Source organism: Octopus bimaculoides, chromosome 2 (assembly GCF_046866305.1).
Source record: "Octopus bimaculoides isolate indiv1 chromosome 2, ASM4686630v1, whole genome shotgun sequence".
Classification (NCBI taxonomy): domain Eukaryota; kingdom Metazoa; phylum Mollusca; class Cephalopoda; order Octopoda; family Octopodidae; genus Octopus; species Octopus bimaculoides.
In genome coordinates, this window is record NC_142929.1 from 109257889 (window position 1) to 109265208 (window position 7320).

Genomic DNA, 7320 nt, shown 5'->3' on the forward strand with positions numbered 1-7320 from the left:
CTTCGTTTGCCTTTAGCCACGTTTCCTCTTCACTAAATACTTGAAACAAATGCATCCTAGGTAGGGTCCCACGATGCTGGTTTCATTAACGGTATATATCTCTAGTTTGAAGTTATTTTTTGCGATTGAAATCAACAAAGAAAAAAGTACACTCTTCAGGAGAAACAAATAGTCTTAGTAACTTCTAACATATGTAAGCTTCAGATAAACAACAATCAACGCTTGCATAAATTCAACGATATCATAGTCACAAGAGCAGTCGTTAATAAAGTACTTAAAGAAGACCGCATTTTCTGTCAGTGGGCTTGTGGCGCAATGGATAACGCGTCTGACTACGGATCAGAAGATTCCAGGTTCGAATCCTGGCAAGCTCGAATTTTTTTTTTAGATTTGGTTATTTCAGTGTCATTAATGTTATGATTTTGTTCTATTTTAATTCGTCTTCGCTGTCGTTGATAGAAGGATTCATAGAATACTTGTCGAAACGTTTTTAGTTAATTAGGTCCGTTTATGTTTTGAGTACAAATAGGGCGGTTATTGTCAAATCATCCGACAATATTTCTTGTAATATTATTTGTTCAGGCGCTTTACGCTTTGTGTTCAAATTCCACCAAAGTCAACAATGCTTTATAATCTGCTGTGAGGTATTGAGGTCGATTTAATACACCGACCTATTTCTTCACATTGCTGGCCTAGTGTCTGTATTAGAAAACATTTTGAGTTCAAATCTCACAGCATTCAACTTTGTAATTCATCTCTCCGGGATTGATAATGTATGCACTAGTGATAGACTGGAATGAGTTGGTGAAATTTCTGTATTCTCAGTTTGGTTTTATTCAAACAGCATCAGGTCCTCGTCTGATCAACTTTCTTTCTGGGACACTAGCAACTCAACCACATCATCCTCATGACGTCTTCAAACACATCATTTGAAAGTGTCCCAAATCTCTTTCTGAATTCGATGTAAACTTTCTAATTTTTAAAAACCTGTGAAGTCACCGATATAACTTGGCCCTATATTTTTCAAAGCGCCATTCTAAGTTGAGAGTTTTACTTTTTCATATGACTCAGATATCGTTATCTACTGCATCCATTAAGCTGAACTTCCAGATGTGTCTAACTGTAGGTTTCTTCTCTTTGTCAATTGTTTTCATAAAATGTTCTCAGATTATACATTCAAGTTAGCTATCGCACCTTTATCCATTGGCTGAGGCAAAGAAATTATATTCCTGAGGATAGATTCTACTCTCACATTATCATGAAGCTCATTTAAGTTCACTAGGTGGTTTAGTGAATTGTCTAAAATGAACAATACTTTGTTGGAAATATCTTGTCTGGCACTTTTTTAAAAATATCATTATGCTTTGTGTTTATCGGGTCATTACGTCTGATCCTTGACCTATACATCCAAGATCCATCCCACTTTAAGCATTTATGAAAAAAATTAAATCTGAGTATTTAAGGAATAACTTCTTGACTTAATTTTCTCTTTATTGTTACGTATTTTTCTCGAGCACTTGACTTAGTTTTCTCTTTACTGCTACATATTTCTCTTGCATCACAAACCTTTTTAAATCATCAAGTTTAATATCCAGAATAATCATGCTATTGTTCCTTTTTATACTACTGCATTCAGCTCCATTTGATAGTTCTTTTGCCAGATGTCTTGAATCTTAGGTAAGTCAACAGCAACAGAGGTCAACAATTATCTGCAAAAAATATGTAGCAAAAATTGATAGCACCAGGAATGAACTGTTCTGTGGGAACAAAAAAATTGTTGTCTTATTCCTATGGCTGTAAGAATGGAAATGAGAAGATGAGAGTGTAAAAGAATGAAGTACTGTATGATAAGTTAGTTAATGGGTTACAAGATTCTTCGACACTTCATCTCTTGCACATCAGACTTGAGCCCCAAAACTCTATATTGTATACACATACATACCCTTGTGTTGACATACCACATATGTAGTTATAGACATTGCCATAATGTTGATGGTATTAATGTTGTTGCTCGTTGGTTATTCGAAAGTTGGCAGCTTGATAGCAGCATTCGGGGGTCTGGTATTACTGGTTTTGATGTCGATGATGGTGGTCGCAGTGGTTGTATGGTTTTGGTGCTGATGATAATGATAGCGTTGAAAGTTGATTCACATGTGTGTATGTGAGAGTGTGTGTGTGTGTGTGTGTGAGCGTGTGTGTGTACGTGTGTGTGTGTGTGTATGCATGTACATAGATGTACATCTATCAATCTATCTATCTATCTACCTATCTTTCTATCTATCTCTTCCTCTCACTCTCTCTCTCTCTCTCTCTCTCTCTCTCTCTCTCTCTCTCTCTCTCTCTCTCTAGAGAGTGAGAGAGAGACAGAGAGAGAAAACAGAAAGAGACAGATGATAGATAGATAGACAGATAGATAGACAGACAGACAGATAGATAGAAGCATGCATGTATATATCAGGATTATATTTTTTTCAAATTTGTAACTACTTTGATTCTAATTAAAACGCCGAGAAGCGGCCTTTTGGTTAACAAGAAAATACAGTTTTTAAATTTTATCCGTGTTTCCGTATGAGCGATATAGCAGATCATATCCTGAAATTAGTAATCATAATTCACGATTCCTGTAAGCATGAAATCCCGTAGCCTGAGGTGGCTGTAACGCAGCGTATGCTTTTATATGGAAAAAACATTAGTGGTATGCTAGTCATGGCTAAATGGTTGTCCACTATCATTACTTTTCTCATTCAAAAGACTATTCAAACCACCAACGCTAGAAATGACCAGTCAGTTATCTATATAATACACACTGAGCCCACGCAGTCGGTTTCTAAGGGATCTTTGTGCCACCAACAATATTATGGCATATTTCCCATGATTATATCTTTAAATTTGTTTTAACACCACGTGAGGGCCGGATTATAATATTGATGCATAATCTCTATCAGAAATAAACCCTCAGCAGCTATCACGCTGTAAAGAACTCACGTAGCTAATAAAACATAACGAAAACATCATTAGGTAGATTATGAACTTGAGAAGAGACATGAAGTGAGAATTGATGCTGATCGCTCCCTGAGAAAATTTGAAAATTCCATTTAACCAACACACACACACACACACACACACACACACACACACACACACACACACACACACACACTACTTCATAGAGACGGTTGTACATAGGTATGTAAAATAAAATAAAAACATACTATAGAGGGAATAAACAACACTAAAACTTGGCATAAAATACCAATATCTTACTTTGGAGGTTACCTCCATGTAATCCAGGAGCAAGAAATCTCCACGAAATGCTTTCTACATAGAAAGCATCAACTGATAAGTAAGTACGTATGTAAAAATCAAAACTGAAGACATTAGCCGTATCATTGTGATCTGTAATATCTCCTCAAGATATTCCCTTTCATGTGGAATGATGTGGGAGCTAGAACAATCATTTCGATATTTATAAAATTCTACCGAGGTCGACTTTACCTTTCATCCTTTAGGGGTTGATAAAATAAATACCAGTTTTGCATTGCAGTCGATCTAATCGACGTATCTCTCCTACAAAATTACTGATCTTGTACCAAAATTAAATACCGCCGAGGTCGACTTCGCTTTTCATCCTTTGGAGATCGATATAACAAGTACCAGTTGTGCACTAGGATCGATGTAATGGACTTATCCATTCCCCCCAAAATAGCTGGCCTTTGTGCAAAACTTTGAAATCAATATTTATTAGATATATTTCTTAGATTTTAAATAAGGTACAAAAAATTACCTCCTTACTTATTTGTGGTGTATGCATTATTACTTTCCTTGTTACATGGTGAGATAACGAGGCTACTTCCGGTAGACGCACTATATATTAAATGAAAGCTAGTAGCAAGCCATTACACATGTGCATTGCAATAAATAATTTCTGTAAGAAGTGAAACCTGTTTGTATTTAGGTACTTTGAAAATTTTCATTATGCATATTTGTAATTATGGACTTTCGAGTATTTAATTGTGTATTTGGAAATTATTTGAATGTAAAAAATGCACTTTGGAATCCGTAATCTTGAAATGATTTGAGTGTAGTAATGCATGTTGGATATGATATGATATTTCGGAATATGTAATAATGTATTTTAAAATAATTTAACTGCAATTATACACTTTGGAATTAATTAACTGCAATATAAAAGAAGAGATGCATTTTCTTCTATTTACTAATATTTTTCCGTATCTCCCTACTTGTGTATAAAGTTTTTATCATTTCCTATATATAAATATGCATGTACATGCATATTATATATATATATTATCAGGTTGTGGTAAAATTTTGAAGTTATGCAAGAGGACGTGAACAAATTTTTTTCCCTTGTGATATTTTCCCAGACTTCATAATGTGACAACATTATTTAACGTAATTGTATTTGAGGCCAAATTCTGTTATTATACTGAACGATTTGTAGATATTTTTTTTTATCTAAACTGAATGGTTTGTAGCTTGAAGCAAAATTTTTGTTATTATACTGAATGATTTGTAAGTTTTTTTGTTTTTTTTTTAACTGAAAGGTTTGTAGCTTCAAAACTAGTGTATTAATAAGGATATCTATAATATTTCAGTGGATTGATTTATAAATTTTGTATTAAGTACCATAAAATATGTCTTAAGTGCAAACTATATCACTATATTCGTAGTTAAATTTAAGAAATGTTTTAATTATGCTATCATTTTTATATAAAATTATTGTAAGTATATAAATCTTTAACTTCGGTATGGGAAGAAGTGTAAAACTTATGATGTTCATAAATATATTTTATCGTATATTTATTAATATAAAATATATTTTATCGTCCACTTGTTGTCATCTGTACAAGCTGCCCAAATGCTTGAAGTTTACTAACTTCCTAGAATTGGATCCCTGGATCGTATGTACCTATAGCTATACACACACACACACACACACACACACACACACACACACATATATATATATATATATATATATATATATATATATATACAACAAGCTTCTTTTAGTTTCTGTTTACTAAATCCACTCACAATGCGTTGCTTGGCTTGGGGCTATAGCAGAGGGCATTTACCTAAGTTGGGACTGAATCCGAAACCCTGTGGTTAACAAGTAAACTTCTTACCACACAGTCATGCCTGTGCCTATAACACACACACACACACACACACACACACACACACACACACACTTACACAAACATAATGAGAAGAATGAAATAATGCTATGCATGATTACTACCGACGAGAAATTTTCAGAACTTCGTAATAGGTTAGCAATAAAAAAAAAAAGAAAAACCGAAAGAAACTAAAAATGTTTGTGCATCTTTTCTCTTAGTTTCAAATTGAGACCATCAAATCCGGCCAAATACTATGAAGACATGATAATCTTCATTATATTAACTGTTCGCAATGGGATATCACGTATATACATATATATATATATATATATATATATATATATATATATATATATATATATATATATATATATATATATATATACATGCGCGCCCTCACACACACATATAGACGAACGCACATATATGCACACACACACACGCACAGTGGTAGAGACACACACCTTACACAGCCCTATACACATACAGACACACACACACACACCTATATATACGCGCACGCCTACATACACGTACATACACAACCGCATACACACGCACACACACACACACACACAGGAGTGCACACACAAAATAACACACACACGAACACACACATACTCAGAAACTGCCTGCTGACCTTCCACTAACCATTGTTCATAAGCACCCACTAACTATTCCTGCTACTAATTCCTTCCACTACGTCACACACACACACACACACACACACACACACAAACACACATACACACTAACAGATAAACCACCAAACCATGCACACACACACACAAGCACACACATACATACGCACACACCCGTTCTGTTATCACACACACACTCGCAGACTCTCGCGCACGCACAGATATTCACCTCCCTTTTTCACTCTCCTGTCTTAGAAAGAACTTTTCCCCCACCACCTCCTCTTCCGCTCCTTTCACAATGTAACCTCGTGGGTAAAAACTATATATGCCATGATTTTATGAAATGAACTTTTTTGACGTACTTTTTTGTTTGAGGGGAGTAAGGAAATTTTTTTAGTCTATTGATATTTTATTTTATTTTATTTAGATTTTTAGTAGCATGACACGCTTTAGAATTTCTCGTCGATCGTCTATACATTCTTGATAGGCCGTTGTATATATCTGTATTTATTCGCATATATAGTTTTTACCTTCTGTGTTTTTTTATAAATGTATACTTTATATGTTTTTTTTATATATATATGTATGATTTATATGTTTAAGAGCCATGGTAGTATTTATATATGATCAAATGTTTGGAGGTATAGTGTTACATATAAAGTCGTTGACTCGAATTTAATGTGTGTTCTATGATCAATGTTTTATATATATATATATATATATATATATATATATATAAGCTAACTTTAGATTAGTTAAAATATGTTTGTAACACCATATCTGACCGGTGTCGCCCTCTGTTGGATTCCCAGACATCGATGTTTCTAGTTCTTTAGCTGTTATCAGTGGGAAACACCTAAGAGAGTCAACTCAGGACAGACCTTATCTGTCTTTAACTAAACTATAGTGAACAACGTCGTGTGATTTGTACCAGCGCATGTACGCATACATGAAAGACTTGCATATAATTCCCGGTAGTTAAAATTCCACGGTCAAAATATTGATTAACTCGAAGCTAAGCTAGAGTAAACTAGGATAAAGTTTACGTTTTGTGCGATTGAACCTAGTGCCACGCAGTTACGAATAAACTTCTTACCCATAACCACACGGACACAATGTTGCATGTGTAGCGTTTATATGATGTGGTATGATTACATTCATTTTAGTATTCCATGTGTATTTAATGCAATTTTCTGTTGTTTTAGACAACTTGTATTAAGGTCAAATGTTATAAGCAAAGATACTCAAGCAAATTTCAAATAACGTTTAAACAAAAATACTATTAACTAGCAACAACGTTATGTTTAGATAAACATATGATTAGGCTTTAATCTCCGTGGAATCAAAACGATAGCAAATTGAAACCACTCAAAAATATTATAAATAAATATTCATTAAAGTATTTAACTGTCGAATGAGAGGGCAAGCCGAATACATCGACCCAAGTTCTCATCTTATTTCACTTGTTTTAGTGACTTCGAAAGGATGTAAAGCAAAGTCAACCTCGGCGGAATTTGAACTCAGAACGCACGAAG

At 34.2% G+C, this 7320-nt stretch overlaps 1 non-coding gene across 1 annotated transcript; it reads left to right on the forward strand.

Annotated features, from left to right (window-relative positions):
• Nucleotides 1–301: 301 nt before the first annotated feature.
• On the forward strand, nucleotides 302–374 carry Trnar-acg (transfer RNA arginine (anticodon ACG)). Its single transcript has one exon. It is a non-coding gene; the product is annotated as a tRNA-Arg (tRNA).
• Nucleotides 375–7320: the final 6946 nt, after the last annotated feature.